At 35.8% G+C, this 18420-nt stretch overlaps 1 pseudogene; it reads left to right on the forward strand.

The window, feature by feature from the left end:
- Nucleotides 1–18420, forward strand: part of LOC149177552 (AUGMIN subunit 6-like) — a 98312-nt pseudogene that overhangs the window by 27851 nt on the left and 52041 nt on the right.

Here is an 18420-nt window from a genome sequence, read left to right on the forward strand (position 1 = left end):
GTGATGATGTAGAAATATTGAAGTAGTTTTTCCAATGCCTTCAGACCTCATAGATGAATAGTAAGATGCAAACACACTTTGATTCCTAGATTATAGGATCCTAATAGGGCCGACTTGATGGGTTGGCCGACCACACTTAGGGATTTATTTATTTATTTTCCCTTAAGAATAGTAAGTGATTAGAGATCAACAAAGAACTAGGATAAAGCCAACAATATAATATGTTTTATTAGATGGTTTTTCTGACCTACTGTACTTTTCATCCTTTGACAAGGGAGTTTAGTTTTGAATTACTCAAGCTCCTTCTAGAGCTAACTAATATAGTGACTCATACTTCACTATGCTTTAATAGCATTGCAATAGTATTTCTATATAATTCTATTTCCCCATCTAAAAAAAATCCCATGGAGGTCTCATCTATATGTAAAATATATAAGTCTAGCAATCTAACCCCTCACAAAAAAATTATATTTTCTAATTTCCTAAAATTAGTCATTATTAACCACCTATGTGGCATCCTTTCCTTTTTTCAATGTAATTTTTGAACAAAGGATTACTCAACATCCCTATGTGTCACATTTTGGATATTTCCAAATAAATATTCTTTTTAATTACCAATTTAAATAACAATATATTAATTTTCACTCCAAAAGTGGGTAATTTTTAAGTGAATTAATATCAACAAGTCCACTTACATTTGTACTAATTTAAGTAGAATTTGGAAGGATTAGTGTTGGGGAGTAAGGATTACACACCACTAATGCATGTCCTATATCATAACTATGAAATAAGGGCTCCATTCCCTTATTCCCATTACTCCCAAGGTGGAGGTATTCAACTCACATATTTTACAAAGTGGGACTCCTCATGTTTTTCAGTGCATCCTAACTATGTTCCGCACCCATATATTGTCAACCTATTAAGGATTTTCTGTATGCCTTGCATATGCATGCACCCACACATATCAGATAGATTGAGGCATAACATACCATCTTTACACTTCAATTTCTTTGGATAAGAAATTATGCTTCATGGATATTTTGATCATACTCCCACCTTGGGGTTCTCCCCAACAATTCTAATCACATGGTTCTTGCATCATAAATATTAGTGTACTTGTATAATAACAATTGTAGTGCCCACTCTAGTCTCCTGACCCTAATACGACATTATCTTAGACACTCTATTCTTCGAGGACCTCAGATTGAGGATCTGGACCCATGACACTATTATTAGCGATTGAGATATTCATGGTTGTGATGTTATGAATGCTTTCCATTGATATTATGGTAGCATGAATGGTTATGTATCTTATCTATCAATATTCTGATGATTGCAATATTAAATAGTTAAGTTGGTCTCTATTTGAAATTATGACGAGGGTAGTAAAGAATATGTATGCGCTCTACTAAAAGCATAATGAGGATAAATTTTATGGATAGGTATATTTCTACGATGTTGCGATGTTGATAGCTTAATGAATATGTATGTCTCCATTGATGATTATTGATGATAGCCATGAGGGATGTGTCCCCTATGTTACCTACTTCCTTTAGTTCAGACTTACAATGGACAATGATGTGAATGACCAGGAATTGCTAATGATGCTATTATGATAATTGACTAACATTGAGAAACCGTGTTACTGATGATTATTGAGTATGGCAGGGAACCATCAGAGACACTCGCATATGACGAGTTGATGACACCTGGTTTGACGAAAATTCATATTATTTTATCTTTGAAAGTCTAAGTCGATCTTAGAATCTGCCATATATGTCTAACTATATTCTGATGATATATTAATGGTTGCAGGCACAGATTAGTTGCTTGACCGAATGACTCACATATGGGTGATGGGGTTGTACAAGTGGATGGAACTACATGGGAGGGGTGGGACAGAGTCCCTGATCCCACCCACTAGCACTCCCGCCGTGACTTGGGTTGGAAGGGTTGAAGCACCTTCGCCTTGAAGATCACGATGCCATGAGGGCAGGTTCCAAAGTTGGGTCGCTCATGAGGACTTTACCGGGGGGCGCGCATCAAGGCGGATTCCTTGATCCCCGATACCATTAGTCTCACTATAGCAGGCAACAAAAGAGATGATAGTGGTCTATGACGTTGCACTATATTTTCCCCTCGTAATTACTGGATGCTTGAAGGGCAAGAGGTGTGGCACCCTTGGAACTTCAGGGGAATTTCTTGAAGGGCACGACCAACTTGGCACCCTTGGCATCACAAATAAACTATTAGGTGTAGCACCCTTGGAACTTCTAAGGAAGTTCTTGAAGGGCACAACCAAACTGGCACCCTTGACATCTCAAATAAACTATTAGGTGTGGCACCCTTGGAACTTCTAGGGAAGTTCTTGAAGGGCACAACCAAACTGGCACCCTTGACATCACAAATAAGCTATTAGGTGTGGCACCCTTGGAACTTCTAGGGAAGTTCTTGAAGGGCACAACCAAACTGGCACCCTTGACATCACAAATAAGCTATTAGGTGTGGCACCCTTGGAACTTCTAGGGAAGTTCTTGAAGGGCACAACCAAAGCTTGGCATCCTTGGAATCATTAAAAATAAATAATAATAAATAAATATAAGCAAGGAATGAAAACTAGGTAAATTTACATCAAGGGTAAATGATGATTAGAAACCAATGTAATTAAATCAAAAATAAAACTTGGAATAAGGAGGATCATAGGAAGAATCAAAATAGAGTACCTTAAAACTCTACCCTGCCCATTTTGGAAAATACTAGGAAGATTATGTGGTTTAATTAGGAAAAAGGGGAAAGACAAACATAATGGTAAGGATAAAGATTAATCCTAAACTATTTTAAACCTAATTAAGAAAAGGGGAAGGTGAATTAAAATGAGAATAATAAATTAAATTTAGAGAAATGTAGAGAAGTTCCATGTGTCAACAACCAACATAAGAATATCCATCTAGGAGATAACCTGAGTTAAATTAGGGAGTAGATTGGGGATAAAATCTTGACTCATTAATTGACTTCAAGTAATGAACACAAATTAAGGAATAAAATGGGGGAATAAAGAGATAACTAGGAGAAGAAATAAGAATCTTGTTGAGGTGAGGAAAATATTAGTTTTAAATAAAAATTTAAGTAAATAATTTTGGGAGACCCTTGATGTGAGAATGACACATGGGTGGGTGAATAATCAAGCTATTGAATTATAAAAAAATAATTAATTATGCATGACATGACAAGTGTCACCTATGAGGACTCCTATAAAAGAAGGGGCAAGCCATGGAAGAAAGGACTTTTTGGGAACCCTATTGTTGGATGGATGAGATGTTGTGAGAGCAATGATTATGAAGTTATAGTGAGTTTGGTGAGGTAGAGGATTTAGAGAGGGGACTCTTGAGCCAAGGTGTGCTCTCCTCTACTAGCTAGTGCTTGTCTCCATTGTACAACCCCATTGTAGCTCGGGGGTCCGCGGGGAAGAAGAGTACCCAAGGAGTAGGCTGGGAGGTTAACTGGTGAGTCTTTGCATTCGGATCAAGTGCGTCATCATTCACTCGCGGAGGTGACCAGCTACAAGGGAATACCAGCAACAGCAGAGCAAGTGGAGTCTCGCCTTCTGGTGAACTGTACATATGTATTTCATTACTATTGATCTTAGTTAAAGGTATGAAAAAGTTATGGTATGTTCCTGAAATGAGTGGCAGGAATGTGTGTGCTAAATAAATTTGAATTTCAATGCGTTTCTTTTCTGATTGTCATTGTTGTTTAAAAAAAAAAAAAAAAAAAATGTATATAGTCTCAATGTGGTCCTCACACTTGGTATCAGAGGTCAAGTTGAAACCTTGAGACCTATGGGCCCATGCATGCGTGACTGGTTTGATAGATAGTTACTACATTCTAAATTTTGTATAAGGATTACCATCAAACTCTTAGGTTTCAGAATATCTCTACAACTGGATCGCGAACCGGAGCGAGAATTCAAACTGGAAGCCGCGATGTACAGTTATTGCTTGCTGTTAGGCCTGGATTCCTCTGTTCTTGGACAATCGGGAGGGCCGAGGACCGGACTGTTCAGGCATTCTAACCCTAGGATGGGAGAGATGCTCCTTCATTTCCTTCTCTGTGTCCTTCGAGGTCCCGTGCAATCTGCCAAGGATTTTGCTGGTGTTTGGCCCATTTTTGATGCGTCGCAGTCTCGAGATTTCCACAAGATTGTGCAAGGGCTTATCAATGAGCTCGAGTCTCAAGGTGCATTGCCTAGAAGCAACTCTCGAGTTTCATCTCTTGCTAAGGGGATTGCGGGGTCCTCGATCCTGATCTCTCAAGAGCTTTAAATCATCCTGCTGCGTTATAGCTGGACACATGCAGCAGATAAGCTCCACTGACCTCACTGTCCCGTTTTGGTGCGGCAGGGTAAGAAATGAGATAACCTATATAAATATTTAATAGTTACCGGTCAACGTTTCCGTTCGGCTTCCCGTCATTGGCCTCGGCGGGAGAAAAAATAACATGATGCCCCCAATTATTTCCAGGATTTTAGCTTCTCCAAATGGAAGACTAGGGAATACGGGGCAATGTCTCAAAATTCAACTGTTATTAAACTTTTTCTCAACATTTAAGTTAAAAACTCTGCAGGACATTGAAGCAGATCTCGCAGCAGGTATGAATTTGAGATTCAATACGGTGACCATTTAGTTTTTATTTAGTTCAAAACTTCGTGCTATCGTTTATCAAGCCATGGAGTGGATCTTCCAATGTGCGCGAGTGCCGAGTAGTAAGTAATGCGTATTTTGCATAGAAGATCTTTCTGATGATAATGATACCCGAAGCTCGGAGAAACATTTGTCCAGGATGACTCCACTGACTGCGGTATATGGAGGCTTTGTGCGAACGAAATTTTTGTGTTTCTGCTGCTCTGTAAAGTTTAGTGGTGGAAACGCGGGTTTAACATTTATAACTGATATATATCTCAAATTTAATCTTATTTTGATATTCGATCTTAAACTCAGAGTGCTTTCGCTGTGCTAACTTCTTCCTTTAGCCGGAGTTTGTTGTTAAGGGTAGACAGTTTTATGTTTGCGAATTGAACTAAGAAGCGTGTGATATTTTCTTTTCTTACATACATTTTGTCAATATTTGAGGTTCAAGTTTCCTCATGTAGAAACTTGGTTGAAATTACATACTCGGACCAAGAGGGTGAAAAGTCCGCCTTATTCCGTGCAAATAATGCGGATATTGAGTTGTTTGCAAAGCGTCTAGGGCATGAATAAACCTATTCCCATTTGCAGAGTTATAAAATTTTCAAACCAATCCCAGAGAAATAAAATTGTATGAAACAACGAGAGGGTATGAAGAGCGATTCCATACAAATAAATTTAAATGTTATATTTTATAGTGGTTTCACCAAAGTCAAAGCATACAATGACTCAGCGGGTGTTCCAAGGGAGAAGTCGATAGGTTACACAATCTGCTCAACGCATCCGGTCAAAGGTTTGTTGAGCTACTATGGCAACTTTCTGTGCATGCCCTACGAGAATTTCATAAACGAACTTTTCCAGCTGATGTAGTGGGTAAGCCATTACCAGCGTCCTTGATGGAGGTAGCCACTCAAAGCTCACATGCACCGACATTGCTTGCTGTAACAAAGGCTAGGATAGCGCTTGAAAGGAGGCGGTTTGTAGAGGGTGCAGCTTCAGCTGTACGTAGACAGGCATTATGGTCGAGCTTAGCTCATGACATGACCTCCGAATTTCGTAGTCTTTGTGCTGAAGAGGCTTACTTGCAGCAAGAGCTGGAAAAGGTTCAAGATTTGAAGAACTCTAAGGCTAAATTAGAGGATGATATTAAAGAGAGATCTGGTGCAGCAGATCAGAAAACATTTTCTTTTCTAGAGCATCACGGCTTTGGGACTCTTTACTGAATCATACAACCCAACATGAGGAGTTGGATTCAGGATCCATAGAGGATTTGATAGCTCACCATGAACATAGGTATCGTATTTCTGGAACAATTTGCGTGCAGCCCTTGACCATAGCTCAAATATGGCTCCAGTGGATTCCTTGTTATCTGAAAGTGATGATCTGAGCCAAAGATAGAAGCACGATGAGGGGCAGCATCCCAGCTCTTTTCAGAATATGATTAGGGAAAAGGAAAATCCATCCTTGCAGGAAATTGAAGATCAAGGAAGTGAAGACAACTTTATTAGAACTGAGGAAAGGGGTGGAAAGGCTTCCCCAACAGTTGATGTGGCTGAAATTCTTAGACGGTGGACACATGCTTTGCAACGGATACATAAGCAATCTCTTCGGCTGGCAAGATCAAATAATGGAGCAGGCCCAGAGCTTCTGAAAAAGTACATCTGATTCTGGAGGCAATGGTCATGCTGAATCCTTGCAGACTACTCTTGCAGAGCACCGTCAACACTTGGCTAATATTCAGGTAGGTTGACTGGGTTTCTCATGAAGTGCTTTGCTAGTGTTGACTTATCTTCATTATTCATGTGTGCTGCTTTATTTGAGATTTTATTCTGGTTATGGTTGCTAATTTGTCTAAGCTGTCTTTTGCATTATTTTATATAGAAGTTGATGTCATCCATGTTTCCTTTATATATAGGTAGAAGGATTTCCAAAGTCTGGCTTTAAAAGTTATGCATTTTATCCTGTTTGCCTGTCTGATTCATTATTAGTTGTTTTCATGCTGTGTTGTCCATACTACACATTTTCCTCTCCCAAATAATTTTCAAGTGGAACGAGATAAAAAGAGCTTCATACTTCATGCTTCAGAATAAAAATTTGAGTGGGATGAACATCTGATTCATTTCCAGAGTACCCTGTTTCCAAAGGAATGCTATGCAGTGCCTCTTAGAGATGTCTGTGGTTGAAGTTCTATTTTACTTCTCCAAATGCTGATTTCTTAAACTGAAGTCGTCATCAGTGTGTTGAGATCATAAGCAAGATTTGAATGCAACCACCAACAAACCCTAAAACTTGCAATAAAAGGGAGAAAACAATACTTGCAAAGAGTGACTAATAGGTCACAATAATACAAATAATACTTGAGGGGGCCTTCCCTAGGAGGGTTTATGGGCCCACATTAGATTGAGTAGGTGGGCCTTAACCATAACCTAGTATTACAAAAATTGAAAGTAAGTTGGCCTTAGCCACACACATTAATGATATAATATGGGTTTACCATAGCACATGTGATTACTGTTGATGTTTATAGCTCAGACATGAACTCTCACACACAAGTTTTGTGTCAAATGTCCAGGAAGTCATTTGAGTCCTTTCTATTTTGTAATTCACTTTATTAAAGTAAAGGGCCTTTTAAGCTATGAAAAGTCGAATAGAGTGTAATTTAATTACATTAGTGATTTAAATAAATATCCACTTTAATTTCTAGTCTGAAGAGTTGTGGTCTTCACGTTTTTGGCGATGTTAAAGGCATAATAAACTGGTTAAAGGATTATACTCATTTTAATCCTTTTATTATATAAAATTGGATGCTTTGTATTCACAACCTCGGGAGTTCCTTGCAGTCTATAACCTTTGAGCATATATATGGAACAAAATCAGGTAGTTGATCTTTTTCGAAAAGGGGATAGCAAAAGACACTGGCACAGTTTATTTTGCAGCGCTGGAAGCATCCATTTCTCTTAAAATACATTTTAGTTTTTGTTTATACTTTATGTACACCAATAAATGCTACATGATATTATGAGATCTATATTATAAGATAGACAAAATACCTCTATATCTATAAGGGAATTAAGGCAATTTAATAATGAGAAAAATAAGAACAATATACAAATTTATTGGAGGTACGTTTTGTTTTTCAGAATTAGATTCTAGGAACTATCTACATATGGAAGAGAATTTGAAGGTAAATACCTGCGAATTTGAGGAGAAATCCCTGCGTTTTTTTTAATAGTGATAAAAAAAAAAATTAATTACTTCCACACTTATATTCAGCCTCACATTTTTATTTTTGAAAAAGAATTGTAATTTCTGTGAGTTGAGTAGATTTGGTATTATTATTATTATTATTTAATAGTGATAAAACATATATATTTAGTCTGAATTGTGGTAGTTTGAATTGTGGTTCATTCCTCATTATTTGTTTCAGTATATTTGTCCTAGATGATCTCGAGAATTTCATATAAACTTTGCACATTGTGCTTTGTGAACTTGAGGTGACTTTTGAATTGGTGAGCCTTCCAGAATTTTGAGGGCATCTGAATATATGCTGCATTCATCTACCCTTAGATATTAAAAACGGTTTTGTTCTGCTTTAAATCCTTCTCGCTTTTGCTCACATGGTTTTGTTTTTAAGGATGTTCTTGTCGATGAACTCCAATAGGTTTGGAGGACAAGGTTATAGCTTTACTTCCATGGTCTAGCACATGACATTCAACACGTTTTTTGAGAAGAGAGAACATTATGAATTCGTTATTTACAACAAAGCATTGTCTAGCTTTGTTTGTTAAGTGTTTGATTTGACTCAATGCTCAAGATCTATGCAAATTTGTTTTGGAGAAATGGAGAAAAACGTTCAGTGCTTTAGGGCCCAATGAGGGTAAGAAGTTGGTAGATCTGACAGTCATTAATTTCGAGGGAGGTGATGTATTTGTCATAACTTAAAGTGAGATATTTGTACATAAAAATGGTAGTCAGTGACAGTCTTCATCCTCACGCATAATTGCTTCGTGTAGCATGGGATCAAATGGTTTTCCAATAGTATTGACCACATTAACATTAAATCCTTTCATGAATTCTACGAACTGTTTATAAATACTCCAGGCAAATTAGGAGCATTATTAGCGTCTAATGGAAGCCAATCTGTAAAGTAAATTGGAATGATAGGATTGACGACTCCTTCATTTCTAAATTGTTTTCGTGCCTACATTGCTAAACTATTTTCGTACAGGGGTTCATAAAAGTAATAATAAGCATTATACAAATATTTGATAAAAAAGTTTAAGGCATATCTTAAACAGTTTAAGAAAATAACAGGGGTTCAAGGCATATCTTAATCAGTTTCTATATTTTCAATTCAATTTTCCAATTGCATGACATTAGCCATCTTACTGGCTTTCTTTTTAAGGAATTCTTGAACATATATCTCTTTGTATTCTGGGTATTACCAGTTATATGGTGTCGTAGAACTCTCAGTTAATTCCTACATATATTATTTCTCTGCTTTACTGGCAAAGAAAAATAAAGTTGTGGAAGAATATTCAGAAGCCTTTTTGATTGGCTTCTTTGTTCAATGTTTTGTATTGTAACAAGAAAACTTTTCCTTTATGAATTTTTGGATTCTTTGCTAGTTCGGAATGCAGAAATAGAGCTATAGTATTGGTTTATGGTTATCTGGAGCACCATACTTCTACCAATGCCATTCGATACAGTCAATGATCATTTTAGACATGGGTTTCTCTCTATTGTTTTACATTCTGTGCATATCTTTGGCTTCAATCCATATAGTTTTTAGTTCTGCTTGGAATCAAGCAAAGACTGGTAAATGATGTCTGCCTGCCAGCTTTGGTCACTAGTGAAACTTGCTATATGCTTTGTCTTCCATTAGCTTGGATGGCCAAACTGCGAGAATATGCATTCCTCATCACCAGGAAATTAAGAGCCTTAATAGTCACAATACCTTTAAAGATTGCAACAATATTGCACTCCTTATCATTAGGTTCAGTAGGATTAAATGAAGATAGGCCCCAGATAGCCTCACTCGCTTACCCTAGCGAAAGGAAGTAGGGTAGCTGGGTTTGAAGGGATGAAGGTTTGGACTACTCATTCATTGCAAGTGATGATTATGTTCTATGTAGTTAACATCTTTTTATCTCTAGATAGTGTGTACCATTAGGTATCCGCTAGAAAGGAGTGGTATGCATTTATTTTAAAGTGCAAATGGTAGTCGTACAACATTGAACTTTCAGAACATGGATCATGAAGGTAAATCAAGTCTCTAAGAAGGTGTAGTAGGCATTGTTAGGTCCCCCTAGCAAGCAGTGGCATATGTTATTTTCAAAGTACTGATTGTAGTTCCTAACAAAATTGAAGATTTAGAACATGGTAAACAAAGGTGGATTACGTCATAGGTGAAATATCAAACAATAATTAACACAATTATTATTGACCATTACAAATATTGAAGTCCAAGCTTAAGGTGGGTAGCTCCTCCTATGAAAAAGGCATATGCATCCCCTATGAATTTGAGTTAATACAAAATTATTGCTATCTTAATTGCATGATTGAATGAATAAAACTAGAGAGATTTCTCCTAAATTAGTCAAATTTGTCATTTGAAGGAAGGTGGGTGTTATTAATTGTTGCTTTAAATAGTTGTGATTTTGATTATGATGATTTTGTTGGAAAGGTTTATGTATGACGCTTCCTTTAACTATTAATTTTAATGATATCTATAATGTATGTTTTGTACATTTATACAACAAGTGGGTTGCAATGTTCCCCAGATATAGTCCTTCAGTTATAACAGAATTCGTGTTATAGATACCTTGGGAAAATTTTAACCTGCCCACCAGAAGGTTGGCAAGAGTTTCAGAAAGGGTTCCTAAGATTATGTGCCGCCGTTTCTCCTTTATGTTCTAAGGACTTCGGGACAAAGTCCATTGTTAAGAGGGGGTGTATGTAGTGCCCACTCTAGTCTCCTGACCCTAATACGACATTATCTTAGACACTCTATTCTTCGAGGACCTCAGATTGAGGATCTGGACCCATGACACTATTATTAGCGATTGAGATATTCATGGTTGTGATGTTATGAATGCTTTCCATTGATATTATGGTAGCATGAATGGTTATGTATCTTATCTATCAGTATTCTGATGATTGCAATATTAAATAGTTAAGTTGGTCTCTATTTGAAATTATGACGAGGGTAGTAAAGAATATGTATGCGCTCTACTAAAAGCATAATGAGGATAAATTTTATGGATAGGTATATTTCTACAATGTTACGATGTTGATAGCTTAATGAATATGTATGTCTCCATTGATGATTATTAATGATAGCCATGAGGGATGTGTCCCCTATGTTACCTGCTTCCTTTAGTTCAGACTTACAATGGACAATGATGTGAATGACCAGGAATTGTTAATGATGCTATTATGATAATTGACTAACATTGAGAAACCGTGTTACTGATGATTATTGAGTATGGCAGGGAACCATCAGAGGCACTCGCATATGACGAGTTGATGACACCTGGTTTGACGAAAATTCATATTAATTTATCTTTGAAAGTCTAAGTCGATCTTAGAATCTGCCATATATGTCTAACTATATTCTGATGATATATTAATGATTGCAGGCACAGATTAGTTGCTTGACCGAATGACTCACATATGGGTGATGGGGTTGTACAAGTGGATGGAACTACATGGGAGGGGTGGGGCAGAGTCCCTGATCCCACCCACTAGCACTCCCGCCGTGACTTGGGCTGGAAGGGTTGAAGCACCTTCGCCTTGAAGATCACGATGCCATGAGGGCAGGTTCCAAAGTTGGGTCGCTCATGAGGACTTTACCGGGGGATGCGCATCAAGGCGGATTCCTTGATCCACGACACCATTAGTCTCACTATAGCAGGCAACAAAAGAGATGATAGTGGTCTATGACGTTGCACTATATTTTCCCCTCGTAATTACTGGATGCTTGAAGGGCAAGAGGTGTGGCACCCTTGGAACTTCAGGGGAATTTCTTGAAGGGCACAACCAACTTGGCACCCTTGGCATCACAAATAAACTATTAGGTGTGGCACCCTTGGAACTTCTAGGGAAGTTCTTGAAGGGCACAACCAAACTGGCACCCTTGACATCTCAAATAAACTATTAGGTGTGGCACCCTTGGAACTTCTAGGGAAGTTCTTGAAGGGCACAACCAAATTGGCACCCTTGACATCACAAATAAGCTATTAGGTGTGGCACCCTTGGAACTTCTAGGGAAGTTCTTGAAGGGCACAACCAAAGCTTGGCATCCTTGGAATCATTAAAAATGAATAATAATAAATAAATATAAGCAAGGAATGAAAACTAGGTAAATTTACATCAAGGGTAAATGATGATTAGAAACCAATGTAATTAAATCAAAAATAAAACTTGGAATAAGGAGGATCATAGGAAGAATCAAAATAGAGTACCTTAAAAACTCTACCCTGCCCATTTTGGAAAATACTAGGAAGATTATGTGGTTTAATTAGGAAAAAGGGGAAAGACAAACATAATGGTAAAGATAAAGATTAATCCTAAACTAATTTAAACCTAATTAAGAAAAGGGGAAGGTGAATTAAAATGAGAATAATAAATTAAATTTAGAGAAATGTAGAGAAGTTCCATGTGTCAACAACCAACATAAGAATATCCATCTAGGAGATAACCTGAGTTAAATTAGGGAGTAGATTGGGGATAAAATCTTGACTCATTAATTGACTTCAAGTAATGAACACAAATTAAGGAATAAAAGGGGGGAATAAAGAGACAACTAGGAGAAGAAATAGGAATCTTGTTGAGGTGAGGAAAATATTAGTTTTAAATAAAAATTTAAGTAAATAATTTTGGGAGACCCTTGATGTGAGAATGACACATGGGTGGGTGAATAATCAAGCTATTGAATTATAAAAAAATAATTAATTATGCATGACATGACAAGTGTCACCTATGAGGACTCCTATAAAAGAAGGGGCAAGCCATGGAAGAAAGGACTTTTTGGGAACCCTATTGTTGGATGGATGAGATGTTGTGAGAGCAGTGATTACGAAGTTATAGTGAGTTTGGTGAGGTAGAGGATTTAGAGAGGGGACTCTTGATCCAAGGTGTGCTCTCCTCTACTAGCTAGTGCTTGTCTCCATTGTACAACCCCATTGCAGCTCGGGGGTCCGCAGGGAAGAAGAGTACCCAAGGAGTAGGCTGGGAGGTTAACCAGTGAGTCTTCGCATTCGGATCAAGTGCGTCATCATTCACTTGCGGAGGTGACCAGCTACAAGGGAATACCAGCAACAGCAGAGCAAGTGGAGTCTCGCCTTCTGGTGAACAGTACATATGTATTTCATTACTATTGATCTTAGTTAAAGGTATGAAAAAGTTATGGTATGTTCCTGAAATGAGTGGCAGGAATGTGTGTGCTAAATAAATTTGAATTTCAATGCGTTTCTTTTCTGATTGTCATTGCTGTTTTAACAAAAAAAAAAAAAATAAAAAATAAAAAAAAAAAATAAAAAAATGTATATAGTCTCAATGTGGTCCTCACAAAAATAGTATGTATAAATTCATGTAACTCATCAACATGTCATTAAATAAGACTATGGTTATTCAATCATGATTCCACACTATGTATTTAGGCTTCTACAATCTTCCTCTTTATGCAATTAGCTCCAGTGAGGAGGTTTACATGTCTCCTCAACTTTCCATAGCTCACACTTGCTTAACATAAATAGTAATTATTTATCACCATTTGATTAAAATGACACCATCTAAGTATCCAAGTAATAAATCGTTAATTCATAAAGTAAAAAATATTTTCATGATCATTACATTGAAATACTTAATGAGTAGGAATAAAAAATACTTCTCATTAACAAATAACATTCCTTGTCATATGTATAGATAAACAATTAATACGATGACCATAGAACTTATAAACCAAACTTAGATTAACCTCCTAATCGCATAAAAAATAGTTAAACAAGAAGAGGCATTATATATATAGTCCAAAAGTATGATATATCCAATGACAATATCAACTCCATGTGTCTATGTTGTGTGTGTTGTGGTGTATGTGCATAATAGAAATCCCTTAGTTATTTGATGAGATAAGGTAGACAAAGAGTGGGTTACAAAATATTTATGTAGTTTTTCTTTCTCCTTGGCATGTATACTAACTAAATACTAATTGAAACATAAATTCAAGTGAAAAAGATACTCAATGGGGGCGGGCGGAGGGGAGAAAATAAGTTATTTATTTACCAATGGAAATACAAGAGAAAAAAAGATACATCACTCAAAGGGAGTCTTAGAAAAGTGGTCTCTAATATCTCCCTGTGGGAGAGTGTTTTTCTTCCTCCAATGGGTTCTCTTTTATTTTATAGAAATCCAACAACATATCCCAATCAAACAACAATTCACCATATTGAAAAAAGATTTATCCCACATGTATCATGGTATTTACTTTCCTTTAACTCTTTAATATATAGTAGAGGTGAAGGAGATTCTATCGTGTGTGTAAGAGTGCAATGTAATGAGCTCTAATACTTATGTGGGGGTATAGCCTTTTATGGTTGGGAGTTTACCTAGAGATAAAGAAGCTACTTATGTGGATGTTTCCCCACTCTGGGGTTTTACCACATGTATTTCACATAGGATATTAGGCCATGTAGATCTATTATATGTTTATGCATATTTATAAAATCTAACATGGTATCAAAGAAAATTATTGAGCTCTAGCTCCTTGAATAAGTTTGTTATTGAATTTTTTGCATCAGACTTTAGTAGATATATGTTTTTTGGCTTCCCCCTCTTATAGATTTACATTCAAATCTAAACAACCACATAAGTTTTCATTGGATTTGAGCATATTTTTCTGTTTTAGGGATTTTTTTTTTCACAATTCTGACTTTATTGTTGGCACCGAAATAGGGAAATCAAACAAGATCAACTATTCACTCACTAAATTTGGCTTCCATTTGACCAAAATTTAATTAATTTTCCTAGCCTAGCATAGGTACATTTTTTTAATCCTAACATTTTTTGTGCATATTTAGGTTTGGTAATTACCAAGCCTTTTTTTTACTAGGTCTATGTTTTCTTTTGAACCTCATAACTTTTGAATTGGGAGACCATTTAGGGTGATTTTTTTTCTTGGGTTCATTTTATATTGATCTAATTTCTCATCCATTTACCACTCATTACCTGAAATTGTACGGACATGTATGAATATGTACAACCTTGTACAACTAAGTATGGCCAACTTTTCTTTGCAAACTGATTTTTTCTCAAAAATTTCAAAATTTTCTCTACAATCTCACTCATTTTTTCTCAAATATTAGGCTGATTTTCTCTCAAGAGTGAATTTCTCTTTGCTTGAACCATGTATGGACTATATGGACTCTAATGTTTAGTGTAAAACCCCATTTTTTATTTGTTGGATTCATTTTCTATTGTATGACTGATTTCCTTACTATTGGGTTAACTCATCTACTTTATGGATGCAATTTCTCAATGTATAGATCATATTTGTGATGTGCAAATTAGATTTGTAGTATTTGTAATTATACAATTGTGGGTTCTCTTAGATCAACTATGTATAGTGAATTTCTCTTTTTGTGATGTTGGTACCCAAATGAAAATTTCTCTCTATCTACTAGCATGTAATAAGACAAATTGTAGAGATTCAATAACATTGTATTAATATGGAAATTTCTCTTTGACTATATGGCCACCTTCATTCAAGTCTATGGCCTACCACCTCTGATTAGCCTTTTCCAAAACATACAAACTCAGATATGGGAATATTTTGTTGCTAGGAATTTGCATTTGGGGATTTTTTACCACCACTGGACCATTTTTGATGATCTCTCTAATTCTTTGTTGATGGGGTTTGTGTTTGCAGTGATCTTTTCAACTATTTATAGATAGAGAGGAGTTCTTTTGTCGTGATCTCTCATCTACTTTGGAAATATAACTTGTTGGGTATTATTTGTTTCTAAGAAATTGAATTACTTCATAGAATTTTCTTGAGATTGGATAGATGATTAATATATTTTTTTCCCTAGAGTCACGAGGATTTACTTTCTCACCTTCTTATTGCAAATTTGACAAATAATTAGATGCATCCTTCATTGGATTGTGGCATTGTTTTAGTGGATCCATGCATAATTCTTCATCATTGATATTTTTTTTCAGTACCAACACCGTGTGGGGTATTTCACTTACATATTGTAGATCATATACAAATTGTTGAACATGAACACATTTATGAGTGTTTTTAGCACTAGTATTGGTACTTCTCTCATATTTATTCAACTATGTATGATGGTGACAATGTTCAAACTTATTTAGGAGCATCTCTTGTTGTTGGTGATTGTGTTTATATTTATTTAGAAGTGTTGTTTTGTTACTAGCAATAACATTTAGACTTCTTCAAGAGTGTTTCTTGCTACTAGTGATGATGTTCAAACTTCTTCAAGAGTGTTGTTGTACCATGGTTGGTTAGCCTTTGCAGTCATAACGACTTAAGGGGAAATTTTGTGCTATTTGTTTTCCTCCAAGCTAATTTTACATAGGGGTGTTGGAACCAAAGGTTCCTTGAGTAGCTAAAGAAGTAGTGTGGCTCTAGATGCTTTAGAATTCTACCACTAAGCTAAGATGTGGAAATTAATGTGCTTGCTTACAATTTATTATATCACTCCAAGACCAAACACATTGATCTTGATACTCTTTTGAGATCTAGTAGCTAATGGTGTTTTTTTCTCCAAGACCAAACACATTGATCTTGATACTCATTTGAGATCTAGTAGTTGATGGTGTTTTTTGTCTCTAATACCAAACACATTGATCTTGAAATTTATTCAAGATATGGTAGATGATGGTGTTTTTTTCTCTAAGACCAAACATATTGATCTTGATACTCATTCAATATCTAATAGTTGCTGGTATTTTTTTGTCTTTAAGACCAAACACATTGATATTGATACTCATTCAATATATGGTAGTTGATATATATATTTTATTATTATTATTATTATTATTATTGTCTTGGGTATTTTCCCATTGAATAGAAAGTTGTAGATATCTTCACCAAATCCATCACAATGATGAAGTTTCTCTGACTTCATAATTTCTTGAGGATGCAAAAAGTTGTCATCAAGGGGGAATATTAGTTAATGGCATCTTCCTCCTATGATTATAGCCCTCTAGTTATCATTAAGGGGAATGTTAGAATGTGAACATATTAATGATTTCCTAGTGGTATTTTGACCAAGTTATTCTTCAACAACTCACCATATTGTAAAAAGGTTTTATCCCACATATATCATGGGATTCTTTTCCTTTCACTCTCTAATATATAATAGAGGTGAAGGAGACTCTATGAGTGTGCGAGGTAAGAAAACATGCACTAATGGAGTGTGATGTATACATGTGTAATGTGGTCCAATGCTTACCTTGGGCTGTAGAATTGTATGATTTGAAGTTTATCTACAAAATAAAGGAGCTACTTACATGAATGTTTCTCCAAAATGGGGTTTTACCATGTAAATTCCTTTGTCCCTCTTTTTTCTTTCTTGTTTGATTTCCTACATTTTCTTATGTTTTCTTAGGAGATTATACCAAGTAGATATTTGTTATATGTTTATGCATATTTATTAAATCTAACATGGTATCAATGTTTATCTACAAAATAAAGAAGCAATGTGGTTCTAGTTGGTTCACAAAGCTAAGATATAGAAATCATGGGGCTTGCTTACAATTCAATATATCACTCCAAGACCAAACACATTTATCTTGATACTCATTCAAGATCTAGTTGATGGTGTTTTTTGTCTTGAGTATTGTCTTACTGAATAACAAGCTGTGATATATTCACCAAATCCAGCATAGTGACAAAGTTTCTCTAACTTTTTAACTTGTTGGGGATATGTGAAGTGGATGAAAGTGACATGATAACCTATGCTCTATGATGTGTTATGGTTAGGAGAGTGTTTTATAGCTAAAATGGATCATTTATTTATGGAAAAGGGGTTGAGGGAGAGATTAGAAATGAGGATAACCATTACTAGAAGAGAGGAGGCCACCTATAGGAAAACCATGGAGCTTGCAAGGTGGACTTATAACCAAGATTGTTGTATTGATTGAAGCAATAAAAAGCCTAAAAGTAACAATGATTGAGATAAAAAAACCGTGAAATTATATATATATATATATATATATATATATATATATATATATATATATATATATATATATATATATATATATATGTATGTATGTATGTATGTTAATATGCAGACTTTCGTTAAATATTCGACAACACAAGCTAGTCGTAGAATATTCAACTCCTATTGGTCAGTGTAATCGCCAAATAATCAAGGCCGAAACTGACAGAAAGAAACATCAGTTGTTTGACACTTATGTCGGACAAAAATCTTATCCATCGAATATCTGACGCATCACCGCCGGACTATGTTCCCCATACCAACAAAACGATGTGTCTAATATTCAAAACTCCCATCAAACTAATTCAACTTGACATTGGTTATCTGATGTTGATACATTGAATGGTACACTTGAGATTCATGGAAGGGAGTGTCAGAGCAATAAAACTTCCATCGCACAATTTAGGTAGATCGTTGATTATACAATGCCTAAACATCAATTTTTCCCGTCGAACCAATCTAACTAATTGTGAAATATCTGA

This window comes from Pinus tabuliformis, chromosome 4_1 (assembly GCF_031772625.1).
Source record: "Pinus tabuliformis cultivar Carrire ecotype Pingquan chromosome 4_1, CPIR1, whole genome shotgun sequence".
NCBI lineage: Eukaryota > Viridiplantae > Streptophyta > Pinopsida > Pinales > Pinaceae > Pinus > Pinus tabuliformis.